This window comes from Andrena cerasifolii, chromosome 3 (genome assembly GCF_050908995.1).
Source record: "Andrena cerasifolii isolate SP2316 chromosome 3, iyAndCera1_principal, whole genome shotgun sequence".
In the NCBI taxonomy this organism is placed as follows: domain Eukaryota; kingdom Metazoa; phylum Arthropoda; class Insecta; order Hymenoptera; family Andrenidae; genus Andrena; species Andrena cerasifolii.
Genome location: NC_135120.1, coordinates 16,816 through 40,582, shown reverse-complemented (window position 1 = coordinate 40,582; position 23,767 = coordinate 16,816). Strand labels below are relative to the sequence as shown.

Below are 23,767 nucleotides of genomic sequence, written 5' to 3'. Positions count from 1 at the left end.
TTAGCGCATTTCATATTTTTTTGAAGTCGGCTTTAATTATGATTTTCCATTTTTTGGAACGATGCGCCAGTATTGTGACTTTTACACGCTGGTGGCGAAAAATCTCTCCGTACAAGGGTATAGTGCCGCGGTCAACCCTGTCTTAGCTGAAAATTTTGAAATTGAGACGGGTACGAGACCAGTCGACATTGTTTGCAAACCTCAATACAGTGATCTGTGGTATGAGTGGTAAACCGATCATAAAAGCGGAGCGCGCGGCTCGCTTACCTGGGCCGGGAAATTCCCAATAGCTCTTTGCCACGTTCATTTGAAAGAGACCATCCGAAAATTTTCGAAGCTCGGGGCTCACCGCTGTCCAGCGGACGCTGACAGCCAGGGGTGTGCGGGTACCCGACGTTTCGGGCTCGGGACGGGCCGGAAACTTTCGGGCAAGATCGGGCGGAATCCCGTTACTTTCGTATTGCTCGAGAACCCGAAGTTTTCAGGATCCCGAGACTCGTTTCGGGCTGCAAGCATAGCCGCCATGAGCGGGCAATTTGATTTCAGATCGGCTCGGCAAAACTCGGACGCGATCGGATTCCTTCAGTGTAGGATCTGTATTCATATTCAGAAAGTTAAAATTGGATGGCTACGATATTCTGACCTTTCTCTTGAAATCGGTTGAACGGTAACGCGTACCTTTTTTTACGACCCTGATGGGTTCTTAGGTAAAAGCTTTCGAACGACGCGGCTCGGAGGTCATAAACGCTAGACTAGTGGCATAAGGACAAAGTCAGCAATAGGCCATTCAGTAATAACTATGCCAATTTCATAGACGTATCACTAATGGATTACTAGTGTTTTTCTGATAAAAATAACACCAAACATGATATAATTCTGATTATTTTTAATGACTGTAATAGAAAGTACTTGGAGTAAAGTAATTGAGGAAAGTAATGAACAGTACTTGAATTCTACGTGAACTGACATCACGGGCGTCTGTAGACTTTTTTCCACGGGGTGGGGTAACTTTGAAATGACGGTGGTGAAAATTATAGTAATGAAAAAACAAGTAGCCCGCTTGCTTTTTTGAACTCATTTTGTATTGCCAATTTAATTAAAAATTTAAATCCGCAATTGTCGGATTTAATATTATTCACTTCCAGAATTTTAGAATTCTAAATTTCGAATTATTTACTTTTTTAGTATAAACTTAATAGAGACAAGTTCTTAAAAATAGGCGATTTTTTTCTCAAAAGTCAAGGGGGACAACTACCCCTTTTGCACCCCGCTCCGGACGCCCATGACTGACACGAAACTGATATGTGTACCCAGATCTTAACGTAAGCGCTACCTACGCTCGTGTATTTACGTCGTAGATGTTTTTTTTTATAATTTTTAAATAGTTAATTTTCAGTAGTTAATAAGGACAGAGCCAATCAATTTGTAACGACACGTAGGGATTTAGGGGCCTCGGGTCCAAAAGACTACGAATATAAATTTTACAAAAACGTTTAAATTCATAATTTTCAATGACTTTTACGTGTCGTAGGATGGGCACCGTCTAATTAGACACGCGCGAAGTGCAGAAATTTGCGGGAATGTCAGTAGCAGCGTCAATTTTTAATATTTTTCCGTGTACGACATGTGAAAATATTAATTAAATGTTCCACTACACGAAAAATACTAACAATCAATTTCATCTTGCAATTTATAGCTTGTATAAGCTCTCAAAAAGTGCCATATTTCAGCGCTATATAGGCTCCTGATCCCCGAAATAGGTTTTCAGAAAGAAATCCGGCGTGAGTCGTTGACAAACCGAGCCAAAGCATAGCTTAGCGAAAGCTCGCCCTCTATGTTAAACTCTGACTCTAAGCAAGTCACACGTATACAAGCACGCACACATATTTAAGTATTTCAACACATTTCAGAGTAGTTCTTGAGTTGGCCGCTGTTCATGAACAGAGGTCGCTAAATTCAGTCCTCAAATTATGGGTCGGTAACACAGATTGGGTGGCGACACGAAGTCCCATAAGGTGATAGGTCTATTCAATACCTCGTCTGTGGTAACGACGCATCGGTCGGTAATAAGGAATATACTTTCGATTTCTATTTTGACCCTAAGTCGGTAATAAGGAATATCGTTTTGGTCCCGGTTTCGACGCTAAGTCGGTAATAAAAAATATCGTTTTTGATTTCGGTTTCTACGCTAGTTCGGTAATTAAGAAAATCGTTTTTGATTTCGGTTTAGAATAGTATAACTGAGGCATAATTAATATTAAAGATATAGCATAAAGGTACGATACTAAATCGTAAATTGAACATAAAATCTCGGCACTAACAAGGAGAGGTTCCCAGGTGTCCGCCTCCGTTTGCTTTGAATTTTGGATATGTTTTAGAGCAGGCATGGGATTTAAGGGGGTAGACACGTCACGTAACCTGGCCGATTTGGCAGGTCGGTATTACAGCAGGTTTTTTCTTCACTGAAATGGTATTACCCATAGATACGCCGCTGCCTGGTGCACGCGAGAGAGAGCTGTTTGCTATTTCCGTATTTTATTCTGAATAAGGAAAGAAATTCTCAGCTGTTGCGTTGTACTTATAAAAATTTAAACGGATAGTCGGCTGGTACTGCAAACGTAGAAAATTCATTGTACATTTTAATTACTTAAAATGTGCTTATGCTACAATATTCTACGTTAGCAGTAAGGAATTATAAGTGAAAAGGAAAAATAGATGAGGAGATGTCCCCAGAAAATGAAGTTTGTTAGTTTAGACATTTTTTTATTAGCAAAGTACCGAAACAATATCAAATACACTTATTACACGTCATATGCAAAAAGCAGTTATGAACAAACATTATATACAAAATTTGTTGGATGTTGAATTGGACTAGTGAAAATGCGCAGGCTGGATGCGCGTGATTATTATATGGTTGGCTCCTCAAAGGGACAGAACATATAACCTATACGCTATACCCGATTTCCTAAAGATACTGTTGCGGCGTAATAATGTTTTGGAAGCATGATAAAAGGTTCACAAATGTAGTGTAAAATAACGAAATAGCCCCTAAACATTTATTGTCATATAGCATATACATAGGTTATATTTTCTGTCACTTTGAGGAGCCAACCATATAATAATCACGCGCATTCAGCCTGCGCATTTTCAGTAGTCCGGTCGGCGTCATGGAAGGGGTACCTCCTCCACCCTGCATTTGTGGTAGTTGAAATGATACTTCTGAGGCCAGTGAAATGCATGGGTCATTCCATGTGAAATCGGATACTTTTCGGAGTAACATTTCAGATTTAGATGAAATTTGGATATGCTGTAGTCTTTACGGATATATAAGCACATCTCGGCGGATTTTACAAAATGTAAAAAATTGTGGATCTTACAGCTCTTTGAAATATAATGTTAACTTTTTTCAAAAAATTATGACTGTTGAACTAACAAACTGATCAAAATGAGCCTTTGGGTACTTACAATGAAGACGTAAGAGTACCTAATAAAAATTATTTCACGAAAAAAAAACAAATTTTGCAATTGTTCTAAACAAATGCCATGATTTAATAGCGGGCACTATTTAACAATTTGAAAAAATACGGGTATAGTCCTATTTGTCCCTTTTACGGACCCGTTTTCAGAAATACGGACACTTTAACATTGGCCAAATGAAAATTAATTGAATGTGACGCTGTGTCGCCCAGCACCGGCTCGACAAATTCAACCATATGGTATACAATGACTTTCAAGGCCACGCAAGGTTAGGAAGTAAAGAAATAGATAGTTCCATATTGTAGTACGCACGGCTCAGTCACACGAGCCGGTGCTGAGCGACGCAGCGTCACATTCAATTAATTTGCATGCGACCAATTTTAAAGTCTCCACGTCTCTAAAAATGTGTCCGCAAAGAGCACAAGTAGCCCTATATCCTCATTTTTTTAAATTTTTAATAGTGTCCTGGTAGTATAAAATTGCATTTGTTGAGAACAATTGCAAAATAAATGGTCTAAAATTTGTTTTTTTTTTAAGTGTCGTAATTGTTATTTCGGTACTCTTATTTCCCCACTGTAAGCACCCAAAATCTCATTCTTATCTGTTTCTTAGTTCAACAGTTATAATTTAATGAAAAAAAAGTAAATTTCCACAATTGTGAAAATTTTTAAAAACCTATGACATACGTTTATATATCACTAAAGACTACAACATATACCAGTTTCACCAAAATCCTAAATGGTAATTCGTAAGTAATAAAAGATTAAAAAGGAGAGAGTGTTACACGTATACAGTAAATTCTGTCGCATCGAACTTCGGTTCGAAATTTAATTTGTACGACGTAAGTAGGTATAGGTATTCAGCGAACAGTATTCTCCAATACTCGCGATGGCTCGCGGTTACTTTGTCGCTGCCGATGGGTCGTAAAAGAGAAGGATAGAACGGGGGTCATAGCAGCCGAGAAATAAAGCCAGCGCCTCGGTCTGCTAACACAGATACACAGCGTTGCCAGCAACATTATGCAAAACCACTTACTTAGCGGAAGGGGAACACCTACAGGAGTGGTGGTAACGTATGCGTGAAGACGTTGCTGACGCACACATTACCACCACTCCTGTGGGTGTTCCTCTCCGCTAAATAAGTGGTCCTGCATAATGTTGCTGGCAACCCTGCAGATACACAACAATTTTTCAATATCAATAAGGGTTTAACTTTTTTACTTTTAGTTTTTTCTGCATAAACATTTTTTTTCAAATATTCATAACATTTTCCTAATCATAATGAGAGCAAACGTGATACAATGTCGAATTTTCTTTTCTTTCTGCTGAAATTCCTTTACACTGTGCCCTGGATTTCACCAGCCGATTGTGTTGTAATTTAAACTTCACGCTCTAAACAAAAATGTTTTCCTATTTTCAATATATAGGTATTTGCTGAGTGAAATTAGAATAAGTCACATCTATTATTTTATGTTATTTTATTTTTTTTTAATCCTGTCTGCATTTTAAATATTATCTAAGGACTATTTAACTTAGGAGATAGGACCGTAAAGGTTTACAAAAAAGGTCAGGGAGTCAAATGTTGACTGATTTGAAGACTTATTCTTATTATATGTTCTATACAATAGTCGGAAGAATAAAAAATAATAATAGTATGAGCAAAATTTCAAATAATTACTGTAACATCCATATTCTGAAAATATGATATCAGTAAATCAATACTTCCAGTATAAGTAAAAAAGTTTCAATCTCCCTTTTTTTATTTCCAATAATGTGGCCATATAATTATAACATAAATACGACAGCGATTTTAAGTGATGTATGTGTTACTGTAGAAGCGTTAATTTAGTAAATGTATACATTTCCCAGCAGTTCGTAGTCAATGTATGCCTAAAATGCATATAACCTAACCTCTAATCGTACGAAAATGCATACATTGACTCCATCATGCTTTTATTGTGGCTCGTATATCCAGCTATCGCTTCAGTTTTGCTATGAATCCACGTTGGCAGTCCTCCCGAGTAGGCGCCATCTCGTATCTACTACCTCAACTAAATTTGTCACGTGACTTGCTCTGTATTATCGCCAATATGGCGGAACTCTGATTTGGGAATGCAGTCACGATTTTTCGTTTTTCGTTCTTATATGAGCAGATTTTGGCCTGGGAGAAGTCTCATTCGAAAGAAGAAGATTCAATGCGGAGCGCTCTGCTCACCGTTTGAGTCACAAAACTCTTTTAGTGACCTAAAAATGCTTGGATTCTGCGGTTATATTTTGTCGACTTTTCCTTTACTTTGAACACTCAGATTATTAGATATCAACACAATCTCGTCGAACCATGGCGAGAGCGGGCTGCATTGAACCTTCATCTTTCGAATGAGACCTCGCCCAGCCCAAAATTCGCTCATATAAGGACAAACAACGTATGCCCCCAAACCCATGTTTCGGGCCAGATTGTGTCGGTATACAGCGAACTGCATTACCCGTGTCTACCCCCTTATTTATAATTTCTTTGCCCACTGGTGTCGCATCACGTACATCTTGTTCACAGTGCCCACTCCAAGAGACTTCTTCCAACCAGGTTTTGAAATGAGCTGCAATATTAAATTAAAATCCGTCGTAACTACACATATATGTATAGTTAATTTTCAATTATCAATAAAAATTATCTTTAATTAAGATAATTTCAAAATATACATTACGAGATGTGAGTTTTCCAGATTTTGATGCCGTCACGTACACGTTCATTGGCTTAAATAATGTTTTTTGAACTATTAATCCAAATTCTCCATTTGCTTCTTGCAAGACCATAAAGAGGGGCGACAACAATCTTCCACCCGCAGTTATTGTTGGTTGTATTGTATAGCTATGTGTCGTTGAAAATACAGATTGTACAACACATTCTACTTTTTTTGTGCCTTGCACTGTTAAGGTTCGTCCAGAATGTATTTCTAACTGAAATACACTCTGGTCTGAATTATATATATACTGTCAGGTCCGATTCTGACACTCAAAGGCTTTACTTCCTTAACAAAGTCTGTAGCTCTGACTTTTAATACTTCATCGTCTTCTATTGTTGCTCGTGTAACAAATTTGGTTATTTTCCCTGAAACAATGCGATGAGCTTTTTTTAAAATTATTTACCCATTTTCTAGAAGCTTTAAAAATCATGTTATCATTACCCTGCTCCTTATATGCCTTCAAAGCCCATCGTCGAATATCTCTGTCATGTAAAATATAACCGGCATGAATAGCTTCCCTCAAATTTTGTATTACATACTCGGAAATTTGTGCTAATCTTTCTCGTTTGGTTCCTGCTGTTTTAATTTGATGAGCCCATCGCCGTAATTGTCGTTCAGAAGAAACATATTTAAAATTATGTTAAACTGTATTAAGCTTACGCTTTTTTCCTCCGCCATTCCAAAATGCAACTGCTCTCCGCTTATAGTCAACATCAACATCTTTATCACGTTGAGAACAAACTCCTGTATATGTTTCGTCAGACCAATTTTCATCATTATCATTTTCATCAACAGCTTCAACTTCACACTCTTTAAACTGATCCATAAAGTCCAATGAAAACTTTTCCGAAACTTCGACTAAATTAAATTCAAATATGCTATCAAGCAACATCTTTTGTATAGATTCTTTTAATTGTACTTCCCCCCTTGTTATAGGAGTTTCCATCAAGTACATACTTTGAAATGTTACTAATAATAAATTGATCACGTTCAGCGGATTAATAATCATTTTTAATCGCGAAAACTGTAGTTACAAATTCTGTGAACACGTGAAGCACTCGGATGTGACTGAAGAACAAACCAATTTTCGAGAAACAACGTACTGCAATCTTGCAAAAAATATCGCGTATCTCGATATAAGTGCTATTTTTAGCGTTATAACAATAGCGTGGGAAAAAAATTCAAATCAAATGCAGCTGAATATATATGTTCCGTACGAAAGAAAACCGCTGCCAATTCATTGGCACTTTGTTTCCACAACTTTTTTTTAATTTTTCCAATATTTTAATATTAACTTATTGAACTCCCATTGAGGATATTTGTAATTATAATGACAATTTAGAGCTCCATCTTTATAAAGTACTATTTACCTGAATTTCCTTTGTATTCGTTCAAAGCTTACGCGCCTTTTAAATATCTTATATAAGCCCGACGTAGCTGACTAACTAGGGGTTGTTCACCCCTCATTGTAAGTAGCAATGGGAGGCCACTGATGTGTCATCATAAAATAATTTGTGTCTATGGTTTTTTAAGTTTTTTTTATGACATTTTTGACCCCTGATAGCCATCTGCCTGCAGTCTGCCGGCAGATTGACAGCAGGGTCTGCCAGGAGAGCGCAGGATCTGCCGGCAGCTGCGATGCAGCCTACGTCCGCATTCAGCTACGGTTCTGCCGGCAGGGTCTGCTTGTCAGGGTCTGCCGGCAGATCGACGGCAGATCGACGGCAGGTCCTGCTGCTCGCCTGACACATCCAACAGCGCCATCTGAAGGCCACAATTGCCAAAGAATTTCCTACGCGTGACGTCACATGGACCAACGTGCATCCCTACCCCACATGACCAACAAGCAGATTCTACAGCTTATTAAATAATTAATTCTACTTATTTCAAAAAGTATTTATTCTTTCTTTAATAATATACAGGATCAGTGATTACAATTGTTACAAAATAATATAAGCGCATATAAATCCAAAGAGGGACTTTCAACATTTACATTTACAAATCCACGTCCCGTAACCACTGGTACCTAGTAGGGGCGGTATCAGGAAATTTCATTCAGTATTTTCGACTTCTTTTTTGTGCAGAATCACCATGTTCCGCGTTGTGTTAGCGCTGAAAACAAATACAATATTAGCATAAAATTAAACGTAACGTATGAATAAACAGAATACATGCGATACTTACTTCAGCTCCATCTCCACACAGTACACAGTCTAGGCGATTATACATGCTCCTGCGAACATTAAAATTTATAAGAAAATATGTCTTAAATTATTATCTAGTAAACAAGACGCTAAACATTCGCACTTCGCGCATAACCCTACTTTTCTATCTTGCAGATAATGCGAATCTTGATTTCCGCGACGTAGATAATTAGAAATTATTCAATTCCATAATTACGTTTGCCTTCTGGATACGCCGAGATGATTTGTTTGGATATTGATGGATGAGATTACTTAGAATATTCTTTGAGCGTACGTCTTCAAGCACAACGGGCAACGGGTGCCACTTCCAGTTTTCGAGGTCTGAGGTGGCAGTCACTGGCGGTGGCAGTCAGTGCCGGCATAATCGAAGAATATTCCAAGTAATTTCATCCATCAATATCCAGACAAAGCATCTCGTCGTATCCAGAAGGTAAACGTAATTATGGAATTGAATACTTTCTAATTATCTACGTCGCGGAAATCAAGATTCGCATTATCTGTGTTCGCACGGCACACGCGTGAAAATTATAGAATTTTGCTTTCGAGGTTGTAAGGCTCGATTCACCGGTTGGTACGCGTATAAGCCGGACGATGTATCACCCGCCAAATTAATATTGGGTGACTGTTTAAATTATTACGTGTCGATTCTGATCTGAACGATGATCTGAGAAGTTAGCTCTACTTGTGCTGATGTGTCCGAATGCTGACCTCATCAAAAACACCGAACCGTACTGTTCCCGAGCTCGTTGACTTCTGGTCTTGTCCACCTTTTCGATGTCAAAGGTGGACAAGACATCTGATTTTTGGGAGGCGCCAAAATGCCTGATTGGCTCAGCCTTGCTTGAAGAGGAGGAACCTTCCTTCCAAGATTTCGGTGATGGAGGAGGAATCCTCTCCTTCTTCGTGACGTAGCGCAGGGAAAACCGGACATCTGGCTAACAAACCTCGCTGGGTTGATCGGCCGGAGCCTCTCGCCGGGGTCGCGGTTTATGATCGTATTGTCCCGCGAGTCAGCGGTGGTCGACGGTATGTACCGTTTTGAAGTTACCGTACACCACCCGCTGACAGAGCAATCAACGGATTTTCCCAGAGCGAGGACGGTCGAAGTGTCCAAAAAAATAGCACGATGCCGAATTGCCACCTATTAAACATCTGGCAGGCAAATGCTCCCCAAGACTTCGACGGTAAGCAATTGCCTAGGAATAAGGGTCGCTGCATTTCTGCCTCGCTCTGAGCCCCCCTTTGTTCCCGTAAGACGGAACATGCTCCCCCCGTTGAGAGACCCGTCGATCAAATACATATACCATAATTGGATGAAAATATGATACTTAAAGCTACGATGCTTATTAAATTAAAAGTCTTTGTTTATGCGACGAGTTCTGTTTCGTTGTGGACCGGAAGCGGCGCGAGTTGCTTCACGTTGCGACGGTAAACACCGCGGAATGTCCGAACGGTAACAGTCCGTACGATGTCGTCTTTCCCGGGATGAACCTTCTCGATACAGCCGAGATGCCACTGTAGGGGTGGAAGCTGGTCATCCCTAATGACCACGATGGTGCCTTCCTTGATCGTATGGGAACCCTTAGTCCACTTATGGCGCACGTTCAAGTGGTTGATATATTCCTTATGCCACCTGGACCAGAAGTCCTGTTTCACCTTCTGGATGTGTTGCCAATTTGACAACCGGTTGGTCGCTGTTGCCTTGAAATCGGTCTCCGGTAGACTCGTTAAAGAATTACCAATTAAGAAGTGACCAGGGGTTAAGGCTATAGGATCATTGGAATCACAGGAAAGAGGTGTTAGAGGACGAGAGTTTAAAATCGCCTCGACTTCAATAACGAACGTATTGAACTGTTCGAACGTGAACAGTTCTTCACCAACAACGCGTTTTACATGGTGCTTGAAAGATTTTACCGCAGCCTCCCAAAGTCCGCCAAAATGAGGCGATAGAGCTGGCATGAAGTGCCACGATATTCCTTTGTCCGCCAGGAAATGTTGTACCCTTTCGTTTTTCAGGAGGTCTTCGTGAATTTCGCGCAATTCATTATTTGCGCCGATGAAATTCGAACCGTTGTCCGAATACATGTTACGGCACATCCCTCGACGGGCGATTAGCCGTTTTAACGCCGCGATGAATGCTTCTTCTGGTTAAACGGTAGCGCGACGAGATAGCGTCCTGATTCGTCCCGTTGGACGTGGGCGGTGAAGTGATCTTCGCAGTCGCGTTCCTCGGATGATAGGTATCGCTGCTGTGGCCCTTCTTGGATGTCCCAAAATTTCGAAAGATCGAAATTGACGCTGGTTGCAAACGTTTTGCGTTGTATGCGCGGCGACGTTGACAACACGCTCCCCCCGATGATCCATCCTAGCTGTGATCTTTGCAGGATAAGACTCTAGTCAGGATTCATTTTGTGCGTCTAAATGAAGCCTAGTGTTGTGTGTCTTATTGCATACGCGACATTTTCCGGCCTGACACTCATCGGTTTTGTGATCCGAACGTAAACAATTCATGCAAAGTCTTGCCTTACGCGCGGCTTCGATGCGTTTTTCGATCGACAATTCGAGAAATTGTGTACATTGATACGCGGCGTGAGAATCCGCGTGACAAATCTTGCAATTCGGGTATCGGTTTGTGGCAAATGTTTGTCGCGTCTTCCGCGGAGATGGCGGCGACTTCGGTGCTCTAGCGGGTTTCGCGCGATGGGTGTTTGACGTATCGTTTCGGCGTTGTGCTACTGAATCCGTCCGGTGTTCATCTGGTAAGTCCCGACCTGCATTCCCGCGCGATGTGGAGTATTCTTCGCACTGATGCGCGGCGATGTGCAAATGTTTAAACACGGTCGCAATCTTCGGAACCTCCATGTCTGATAATGTCCGTTCCCATGCCTTTCGAGCGTCCTCCGCCATACTGGACACAGCGATACTAAGTAAAAGATCGTTCGCGATGTCCTCCCACGATCTCCCGAGTGCTTGCAGCGACCGAATGTGCAGCTGCATGTGATTGGCCAAATCACGGTTCGATTCCGATGAATCGTTTGGCATTGCGGGTGTGTCGACGAGAAGCGAGGCGTGACGCAAAACGAGAGCGCGTTTGTTGTCATAGATTTCTAAGAGGTGATCCCATGCAGCCTCATAGTTATCGTCGGTGATGGTGTAAGCCTCGATCGCAGATTCTGCCTTCCCGGACAGTGAAGCGCGTAAATAATTCAGCTTTTGAATGTTGCTGAGACCGGGTATTGCATGGATCGTCGTTTTGAAACCATCCCTGAACGTGACCCATTTTTCGATTCGACCGTCGAACTTTTGGAGGTCGATCTTGGGTAATTTCACCGAAAGTGGAAACGATGATGCGGCTGACGGCGCGGGCGAATCTCGTGATACGTTTTCGATGTTCGGTGGCGGAATAAGATTTACGGACGCTACAAAACTATTCATTAAGACTACTGCTGTCGCCAATGTGTCGTCAAACTGTTCTGTTATTTCCTCACGTTCGGCTTCCGCTTGATCGAAGTCTTCAATGAGGGCCAGTTCGTCTTGAATGCCATTGAAGGTTCCGAACTGATTACGAAGCCGTTCGATGCGTTCGCGAAGCTTGACACGATTCTTCTCACAATCTTGATACGAATCGAGGTACTTGTTGAAGTGAGTGATTTGCGATTTGAACGATCGCCGTTTCATCTTCAAATCGTTAATACGCGCGTTGATGTCTTCTTGCGACATTTTAGGCGAAGTGGAATGGATACGATAGGAATTAACGGAAGGATAGATCACGTGTGCTTAACTAAATGGTAATTCCTCAATAACGAGCTTACCGTAACCAAAGTCCTTGTGCTGGTGGAGTCGTCTCTGGACCGGATGACGCCGTTGACGAATGCGTTGTCCACCTCAAGGCTGGCTGTTCAGCTTCCACGATGTTGACGTCTTTCCGTTTCGAATTAATTCTCCTGCCCGTGGTAGAATTTCGGAATACACTTGAAGGAAGTTTAGAAGTCTTTGCACACTGCACTTCCACGGTCGTGGATCCGGCTCGAAGGACCAAAATGTTCGCACGGCACACGCGTGAAAATTATAGAATTTTGCTTTCGAGGTTGTAAGGCTCGATTCACCGGTTGGTACGCGTATAAGCCGGACGATGTATCACCCGCCAAATTAATATTGGGTGACTGTTTAAATTATTACGTGTCGATTCTGATCTGAACGATGATCTGAGAAGTTAGCTCTACTTGTGCTGATGTGTCCGAATGCTGACCTCATCAAAAACACCGAACCGTACTGTTCCCGAGCTCGTTGACTTCTGGTCTTGTCCACCTTTTCGATGTCAAAGGTGGACAAGACATCTGATTTTTGGGAGGCGCCAAAATGCCTGATTGGCTCAGCCTTGCTTGAAGAGGAGGAACCTTCCTTCCAAGATTTCGGTGATGGAGGAGGAATCCTCTCCTTCTTCGTGACGTAGCGCAGGGAAAACCGGACATCTGGCTAACAAACCTCGCTGGGTTGATCGGCCGGAGCCTCTCGCCGGGGTCGCGGTTTATGATCGTATTGTCCCGCGAGTCAGCGGTGGTCGACGGTATGTACCGTTTTGAAGTTACCGTACACCACCCGCTGACAGAGCAATCAACGGATTTTCCCAGAGCGAGGACGGTCGAAGTGTCCAAAAAAATAGCACGATGCCGAATTGCCACCTATTAAACATCTGGCAGGCAAATGCTCCCCAAGACTTCGACGGTAAGCAATTGCCTAGGAATAAGGGTCGCTGCATTTCTGCCTCGCTCTGAGCCCCCCTTTGTTCCCGTAAGACGGAACAATCTGCAAGATAGAAAAGTAGGGTTATGCGCGAAGTGCGAATGTTTAGCGTCTTGTTTACTAGATAATAATTTAAGACATATTTTCTTATAAATTTTAATGTTCGCAGGAGCATGCATGATCGCCTAGACTGTGTACTGTGTGGAGATGGAGCTGAAGTAAGTATCGCATGTATTCTGTTTATTCATACGTTACGTTTAATTTTATGCTAATATTGTATTTGTTTTCAGCGCTAACACAACGCGGAACATGGTGATTCTACACAAAAAAGAAGTCGAAAATACTGAATGAAATTTCCTGATATCGCCCCTACTAGGTACCAGTGGTTACGGGACGTGGATTTGTAAATGTAAATGTTGAAAGTCCCTCTTTGGATTTATATGCGCTTATATTATTTTGTAACAATTGTAATCACTGATCCTGTATATTATTAAAGAAAGAATAAATACTTTTTGAAATAAGTAGAATTAATTATTTAATAAGCTGTAGAATCTGCTTGTTGGTCATGTGGGGTAGGGATGCACGTTGGTCCATGTGACGTCACGCGTAGGAAATTCTTTGGCAATTGTGGCCTTCAGATGGCGCTGTTGGATGTGTCAGGCGAGCAGCAGGACCTGCCGTCGATCTGTCGTCGATCTGCCGGCAGACCCTGACAAGCAGACCCTGCCGGCAGAACCGTAGCTGAATGCGGACGTAGGCTGCATCGCAGCTGCCGGCAGATCCTGCTGCCTGATCTGGTTATCAGGGACACTTTTCAAGTCTCTCAAATACGTATTTAAACGATTGCGGGTAATTTACCCTCCAATAAGGGTGGCTGACGACACGAACATCATCCATACAGTAAATTATGACGCAAATAAAATTTATATGAAGTTTTACTCAACACAATTTTGTACCCCGTATGAACTTTGCAGGGGTGGGTTCACTCCCTAAACATTCAAGCAGGCCAAAATAAAGAAACACGTATACCTTATTTTTCGGTCCTCTAAAACATATCCAAAATTCAAAGCAATCAGAGGCAGACACCTGAGAACCTCTCCTTGTAAGTCGGTAATATACAGGGTGGGAGTCTCGCTCGAGAGGGCGAACGTGCTAGTCTCCTAACCTCTATCGGTCTCTACAAGCATAGTCATTTTTGCCATTATTCAGCATATTACCTCCGACACAGTGAGTACCCGTAGGTGGGGACCTATGAACCTTTACCTCTGGACTGCTACTATCTACAACCAAATACCTGCAGCTAAGTAACATTTATAATATCGCAGGAGCGTCGCCCGAGAAGGCATCATGGCGTCGCTCCCGTCAACCTCACAATCCTCCCGCAAAGGACAAAAACGATTGGGTTCTAATGAAAAGAAAGGGACGAGCTCACAGCCGCTCATCACCTCTACCGAAATAGAGTTTCAAAAATTCCTAAAAGAATTAGGTGCCCGTTCGAAGTGCCCGAGTACTTCTAACCTCAATATTAAGAGGAAGAGGTTAGTGGCTGCGAACGGCCATGCAGCCTGCACGAAAGGCGCCCCCCCTCCCCTCACTCGAAGATCAGGGTGAGGAAACATGGCTCCTGCCTAAAAGGCCTGTCAGCCCACAGATTATTGAAAAGCGGGGCGAGTCACACGTATCGACCCCCCATTCAAAATCAGTATGCCCTGTTATCCACGGAGGATATAAACGACGGAGGCAGATTGTCATCGGATTCAGGATGTTTAATGGACACCTCCAGCCCTATCACTCACAGTAACAACACGTTGAACGCAACAAAAGAAGCAACAGAGAATCAACCCCTACCTGTAAAGGGTCAGTCTAAACCACCACCCATATACTGTGTTGGTGTATCAATAAAAAATTTACTACAAGCGGTCAATGATGAGATACCTCCGAATGGCATCACGGTAAAGGATATAGGTAGTGACACCACATCAATTAACGTCACAACGATGGAATTCTACACCAAAATGAAGGTGATCCTTGAAAATCTTAACACTAAATTTTACTCCTATACTCCTACTCACTTAAAACATAAGCTACTGGTGCTCAAAGGCATCCAGAGAGATTTCGATGAGCAAGATATCACAGCAGAAATTGATGGTTTAAAACTACTTGACACAAAAATAACCAAAATATCAAAAATTAAGCTAGGTCGGCACAATAACGCATCAACGCACTTTCTGGTGCAACTGTCCCCAGACAGCACACCAAGCGCCCTCACAAAATTGAACAGATTAGCATGTCAACGAATACGCTGGGAACCCTTCAGGAAGAGCAAAGTATTTCAATGCAGAAATTGCCAGAGAGTCGGTCACTCCAGTGCAAACTGTAGACTCGGCTACAGATGTATGAAATGCTTGAATAACCACGGACCCGGGGAATGCATGGTGGTAAAAGATGCAAGTATATCGCAAGCAGCGTGCGTCAATTGCGGAGAACCCGGTCATCCTGCAAGCTATAGAGGCTGCAGATACCTTAAAGTCGCGCAGAATCTGCAAGCTTCTAAGAAATCACAAGTTAAATCCAATACATCCCAAAAAATTAACATGATTAGCAAACGGGTAACCACTGGATTATCCTTCTCGCAAACCGCACAAAATATTGTACACAGGCCATTCATGGACCAAACATCTACCCAGCACGCAGATCCGGTTGTATTGGGTGAGCGTAATTTCCCACTCCTCCCCCCGTCACACTAACTACCTTAAAAAAATGACATTGTTAACGCAATCTCCTCCCAATTAGCTGACGTTAAAAGGCAGATAAGTAGCAACACCTCGAAAATCGAACATCTATATATGTCTATGAATTTGCAATGGCCTTAAATATAGCGAATCTAAAAATCATTGCCTTAAACGTCAATTCCATCATCAGGCACTCACGTAGAGCCAACCTAAAAGAGTTTATGAGGACTAATAACCCAGATATATTGCTACTCAGCGAAACAAAGCTAAGTAAGAAATACAGAATGGCTCTTGACGGTTACAATATTGTTTGTAACGATCGTCCCGCTGACAAGAAGGGAGGGGGTACTGCGGTGTTAATAAAAAATTTCTTTAAATATGAGGATATTCTGTACAGAAACTCTGCTGCCAACCCAATTTTAGAAGCAACCATTATCAAAATTAAATGCACTCACAAAATCCTATATGTCATCAGCATATATGCCACCCCTAACTCAGATTCATCAATTATAAGAGAGCTGAACGAGCTTCCGGACCGGATTAATGCAAGCGACCACAACTTCTTTATCATTGCGGGGGACCTGAACGCCTGTAGAAAACAGTGGGGGGACACAACAACCAACACCAGAGGGGGGTACATAATGAACTGGGAAGCCTCGCATTCAATCACGTACAAATTCAAAATAATAACGCCCGCAGATCCCACTTTCCCCGCAGCAAACTCTTTTCTCGACATCTACATAGCCGACGCACGACTCAATTTTGCAAACACGTCGAACGACAAATTAAAAACATGCCGCTACGACATCGATCACAGGGCTATAATCGCTGAAGTATCGTTAAACAAGGATTTAGATATCCCCCTCAACAACACCGCTCCTACACCACATTATCTATTTAAAAAATGTAACTGGAAGAAGTTTAAACACAGGATCAAGAGCAGCTACTCTACTTCAATACAGGAGGATAGGAATCTTACAAACAGCGAAATTGATGAGAACCTACTTGCACTAGAATGCTGCATCCGTTCAGTATTAGTCAATTGTACCCCAAAATTTAAGAGTAGAGACTACACAGATATATACACCAGCAATAAAATAAAGAAACTCATTAAATATAAGTCTTACATAGTCTCGCAAATTCATAAGTCTTACAAACTCGGATGCACTACTCCACAAAACTCCTTCCTAAAAGATCTTCTAAAAACCATCAGAAGCTCAATAGATGCAGAAATGAAACAGAACATCAGCAAATACTGGGAGAGCAGAGAGAAAGATGTTAATCACCAGAGAACAGACAATTTCTTCCCCAAAATTAATAAACTCTTCCGCAGTAAACCGATCAATATAATAGACACTATACAAATAGATATTCGGAACCAAAACTGGATTGATGAGCTTAAAATACCCACCGACCACATCATAAAGGATGGAGACCACATCACGGTGGCCGGCCCGGTAAATATTGCGAATGTTATGGGTAAACATTACCAAGCAATCAACACCCCCGCACTCAGAGACGTTAACAATATGCTACATAACCTAATAGAGGCAGACAACTCAAAGCTTAAAGAAGAACTGTCTCACTTCAAAACCCATCATAGACACCTCACAGATTTCTCGGCAGATAACAAAGCAACATCTCCATTATGTCCTGAAGAAGGCTTCAATATTTTTACCAATGTAGAAGAGGTTGCGAAGACGATCAAGAAAATCAAGGGGAAAACCTCCACCGGAATCGACAGGATCCCCAACATTGCGTTAAAAAACCTTCGTGAGCAAATCATAGTTCACTACACAATTCTCTTCAACAATATCATCAACAACATACACTATCCCGGAAAATGGACTACCGCAATTGTCATACCCATCCTAAAGAAGGACAAAGGCCCTGAGAAACCAGCAAGCTATAGACCTATAAGCTTACTACCCAATATTAGCAAGATATTCGAAACAGTACAGTGATAACCATCTGTCTCCAATCTGACATCAGATTGGGAGCAGGGTCTGGCACGAGAGCGCAGAATGTGACGTCAGAACTACAGCAGTCTGTGTCCGCATTTGGCTGTGTTCTGATGTGCAGAGCCTGAGGTGCAATGCCTGATGTCAGATGGACAGCAGATCGACAACAAGTTCGTTTTTTAAATGGAACTATTTTCTTTTTAAGAGATCAGTTGTTAGTGCGTTCCAAGACAAATTCAATAAGCATTAATGTATACACTTTATTTCCACTGGTTTTTGAGATATTCCGCTTGCAAATTTACTGATTTTCACTGGAAGAAAACCCGCTGAAATAGTAAGGACCGGGGGCGGTCTTGCTGTTGCCACGGGTGGCCTTGCCTGTTGAAACAAATACCTACCTGCCAAAGGTCTGGGTTAGGAATGGCAAGCCCAAAGGCTGGACAATTCTTTTCCGTCAGAAATGTTATTTACTAATGTTAATATTTCAAAACGTCATAACATTTACTCAATTTCCTCATTCAGACTCAATAGTCTTTTATTTCGCACTTGCTTCTACGCTCGGATGGCCGGTTCTTTTGGGAGAAATGCAAGTTCGATTGGTTAGGTTAGGAGATATGAAAGTTGCTAGACTAAATTTCAACCATAGGGAGCAGATTGTATCAGAAGCAATCGGATTTGCATCCCTCACAAAAGAACCGGCCATCCGAGCGTAGAAACAAGTGCGAAATAAAAGTAACGGTGCGCTTCTCGATACCGCCAGATGTACCTACCTAAGTAGCATTTCTTCCTGTTAATTGTACCTTCATTGGGCCTAAACTAAGAAGTCAATTTCGGAGTAAAGATCATCAATAATCTCAAATAAATGTATGTATTATAACAAAGGGCACAATCTGCTCTACTTTGCCAAATTGCGCACTTTGTTGTAATACATTTATATGAGATTATTGATGATCTTTATTCTGAAATTTTCTTCGTAATTTAAAGTTACAGTACAATTTGTAGTCATTCATTTAAATGTTTATTTATATGGAATGTCAATACGTAATGAATAGGAGCCAAACGCTTGGTAACAGTCCTCGCGACGGCGGGATTTTTTTCGCGTAACGGCCAGCGTTCTGACGTTGTTTTAACAACTCGCGATCGTCCGTTCGCGCGCTCCGATGACACCTAGTTCACACACAGTTCGCGATCGACTTCTATCGAGTAGGTAAGGTGATCGTGACAAATGTTTTTTTCAAGAAATTGAAAAGTGTTTTGTAAGTGTAGTGAAAGTGTAGTGAAGGTGTTTGAAAAGTGTAGTGGAAGTGTTTGAAAAATGTAGTGAAAGAAATGGCGTGCAATCGTGGAAAAAAACTTACCGCGCTTTCAATACAGCAGAAGCTGGATATAGTGCAGCAACTTGATAATGGTCAATCGGTTAGTGCACTTGCAATGACATATTGTGTTCATCCTACGACCGTTCGCAGCATTCGGCGAAAAAAATTGGCGTTATACCGACTTGACAGTAAGGGTGTCCACGTCCGAAGAATGAAGAGAGTGCGGAAACCGAAATACGAAGAATTGGAAAATCGTCTTCGTACGTGGTTTTTAGAACGAAGAGTGTTAGGGGACACTATCAGCGACCTGTTGCTGAAAAAGGAAGTACCGATGAGGCGGCTGTTGAAGAATTTGCAGCATCCTTTATACGTAAAATACGCGAAGAGGACATCCAGTTAGAAAACATGTATAATATGGACGAAACTGGTCTGGCGTGGAAGGCTGCACCCACGAAAACTTTGGTCCATGGCAAAGAAGCAAGGATCTCAGGAAAGAAGGTGAAGAAAGACCATGTAACCGTGGGTTTATGCGCTAACGCAACAGGAACCCACAAGCTGACCCCCCTCTTCGTATATAAATATAAAAACCCAAGGGCACTGAAGCATGTAAGAAATCAGTTACCAGTGATATTTAAATCGCAGAAAAGCGCCTGGGTGGATCGAAGTGTATTTGCAGATTGGTATGAAAACCATTTTAAGCCCGCCGTGAGGAAACGGCAATTAAAGAGTGGGGGAAGTGGTAAAATATTTTTATTGTTGGACAACTTTGGAGGACATCAGATAGAACCGTCCAAATGCAAGACCAATAATTTCGAGATCATGTTCTTGCCACCTAATACCACTTCTATTCTACAGGGTGTCCCACTAAGGAGTGGACAGCGCGATATCTCTTAAAGTATTGTCGATAAAAATATAAAAAAATAGGGAATTGCATGGTTCGAGGGGGCCCATTTATTAGCGCGAACGAATTTTGTTTTCGATTATTATTTTAAAAGATACGATGGTCAAGTTCGGTTTTTCAAATGGAACTATTTTTTTTGAAGACCTGAGTTGATAGTGCGTTCCAAGACAAATTCAATAAGCTTTAATGTATACACTTTATTTCCACTGGTTTTTAAGATATTGCGCTTGCAAATTTACTGATTTTCACTGCAAGAAACCCCTCTGGAATGGCAAAAACCGGGGGCGGTCTTACTGGCGCCACGGGTGGCACTGCCTGTTGAAATGGATACTTACCTGCCAAAGGTCTACGCCAGAAATGGCAGGCCCAAAGGCTGGACAATTCTTTTCCGTCAGAAATGCTACTTAGGTAGGTATCGTTACTTTTATTTCGCATTTGCTTCTACGCTCGGATGGCCGGTTCTTTTGGGAGGGATGCAAGTTGGATTGGTTCTGATACAATCTGCTCCCTATGGTTGAAACTTAGTCTAGCAACTTTCACTCCTCCTAACCTAACCAATCCAACTTGCATCCCTCCCAAAAGAACCGGCCATCCGAGCGTAGAAGCAAGTGCGAAATAAAAGTAACGATGCGCTTCTCGACACCGCAGATGTACCTACCTAAGTAGCATTTCTGACGGAAAAGAATTGTCCAGCCTTTGGGCCTGCCATTTCTGGCGTAGACCTTTGGCAGGTAAGTATCCATTTCAACAGGCAGTGCCACCCGTAGCGTCAGTAAGGCCGCCCCCGGTTTTTGCCATTCCAGAGGGGTTTCTTGCAGTGAAAATCAGTAAATTTGCAAGCGCAATATCTTAAAAACCAGTGGAAATAAAGTGTATACATTAAAGCTTATTGAATTTGTCTTGGAACGCACTATCAACTCAGGTCTTCAAAAAAAATAGTTCCATTTGAAAAACCGAACTTGACCATCGTATCTTTTAAAATAATAATCGAAAACAAAATTCGTTCGCGCTAATAAATGGGCCCCCTCGAACCATGCAATTCCCTATTTTTTTATATTTTTATCGACAATACTTTAAGAGATATCGCGCTGTCCACTCCTTAGTGGGACACCCTGTATAACGAAACCAACGGAGCGTCACATATGTGACACACACACCCACACACCCACCCACCCACCCACACACACACACACACACACGCACGCACGCACGCACGCACGCACGCACGCACGCACGCACGCACACTCACACGCACACGCACACGCACACGCACACGCACACACACACACACACACACACATCATGAGCCGAACGTCAGTGTATAATAATTTATTTTTTATGAGAAATTGTATCAGATGGTGTCGGAATATAAAATATAAATATAAAATATAAATATAAAAAATTTAAAAATATAAAAAAATATAAAATAAAAAGAATATAAATATAAAATAAAAATATAAAAATATAAAATAAAAAGGAAAGAATATAAATCAACAGAATTAGGTGACGAGGAGGATGATGGGCGAATGAACTGGTACAAATCATAAAATTAAAAGAATATAAATTAACACTGATATAAAAATATAAAAATATGAAATAAAAAAAGAATATAAATATAAATATATATATAAGTATAAGTATAAGTATAAGTATAAGTATAAGTATAAGTATAAGTATAAATATAAATATAAATATAAATATAAATATAAATGTAAATGTAAATGTAAATGTAAATGTAAACGTAAACGTAAACGTAAACGTAAACGTAAACGTAAACGTAAACGTAAACGTAAACGTAAACGTAAACGTAAACGTAAACGTAAACGTAAACGTAAACGTAAACGTAAACGTAAACGTAAACGTAAACGTAAACGTAAACGTAAACGTAAACGTAAACGTAAACGTAAACGTAAACGTAAACGTAAACGTAAACGTAAACGTAAACGTAAACGTAAACGTAAACGTAAACGTAAACGTAAACGTAAACGTAAACGTAAACGTAAACGTAAACGTAAACGTAAACGTAAACGTAAACGTAAACGTAAACGTAAACGTAAACGTAAACGTAAACGTAAACGTAAACGTAAACGTAAACGTAAACGTAAACGTAAACGTAAACGTAAACGTAAACGTAAACGTAAACGTAAACGTAAACGTAAACGTAAACGTAAACGTAAACGTAAACGTAAACGTAAACGTAAACGTAAACGTAAACGTAAACGTAAACGTAAACGTAAACGTAAACGTAAACGTAAACGTAAACGTAAACGTAAACGTAAACGTAAACGTAAACGTAAACGTAAACGTAAACGTAAACGTAAACGTAAACGTAAACGTAAACGTAAACGTAAACGTAAACGTAAACGTAAACGTAAACGTAAACGTAAACGTAAACGTAAACGTAAACGTAAACGTAAACGTAAACGTAAACGTAAACGTAAACGTAAACGTAAACGTAAACGTAAACGTAAACGTAAACGTAAACGTAAACGTAAACGTAAACGTAAACGTAAACGTAAACGTAAACGTAAACGTAAACGTAAACGTAAACGTAAACGTAAACGTAAACGTAAACGTAAACGTAAACGTAAACGTAAACGTAAACGTAAACGTAAACGTAAACGTAAACGTAAACGTAAACGTAAACGTAAACGTAAACGTAAACGTAAACGTAAACGTAAACGTAAACGTAAACGTAAACGTAAACGTAAACGTAAACGTAAACGTAAACGTAAACGTAAACGTAAACGTAAACGTAAACGTAAACGTAAACGTAAACGTAAACGTAAACGTAAACGTAAACGTAAACGTAAACGTAAACGTAAACGTAAACGTAAACGTAAACGTAAACGTAAACGTAAACGTAAACGTAAACGTAAACGTAAACGTAAACGTAAACGTAAACGTAAACGTAAACGTAAACGTAAACGTAAACGTAAACGTAAACGTAAACGTAAACGTAAACGTAAACGTAAACGTAAACGTAAACGTAAACGTAAACGTAAACGTAAACGTAAACGTAAACGTAAACGTAAACGTAAACGTAAACGTAAACGTAAACGTAAACGTAAACGTAAACGTAAACGTAAACGTAAACGTAAACGTAAACGTAAACGTAAACGTAAACGTAAACGTAAACGTAAACGTAAACGTAAACGTAAACGTAAACGTAAACGTAAACGTAAACGTAAACGTAAACGTAAACGTAAACGTAAACGTAAACGTAAACGTAAACGTAAACGTAAACGTAAACGTAAACGTAAACGTAAACGTAAACGTAAACGTAAACGTAAACGTAAACGTAAACGTAAACGTAAACGTAAACGTAAACGTAAACGTAAACGTAAACGTAAACGTAAACGTAAACGTAAACGTAAACGTAAACGTAAACGTAAACGTAAACGTAAACGTAAACGTAAACGTAAACGTAAACGTAAACGTAAACGTAAACGTAAACGTAAACGTAAACGTAAACGTAAACGTAAACGTAAACGTAAACGTAAACGTAAACGTAAACGTAAACGTAAACGTAAACGTAAACGTAAACGTAAACGTAAACGTAAACGTAAACGTAAACGTAAACGTAAACGTAAACGTAAACGTAAACGTAAACGTAAACGTAAACGTAAACGTAAACGTAAACGTAAACGTAAACGTAAACGTAAACGTAAACGTAAACGTAAACGTAAACGT

The 23,767-nt window shown here is 40.7% G+C and overlaps 1 long non-coding RNA gene across 1 annotated transcript; it reads left to right on the top strand.

Moving 5' to 3' along the window:
• The first annotated feature begins 8,781 nt into the window (after positions 1 to 8,781).
• LOC143367082 (uncharacterized) lies at positions 8,782 to 13,745 on the top strand. The gene is made up of 3 exons (XR_013084939.1): positions 8,782 to 8,851; positions 13,334 to 13,382; positions 13,455 to 13,745. It is a non-coding gene; the product is annotated as an uncharacterized LOC143367082 (long non-coding RNA).
• The last annotated feature ends 10,022 nt before the right edge of the window (positions 13,746 to 23,767 follow it).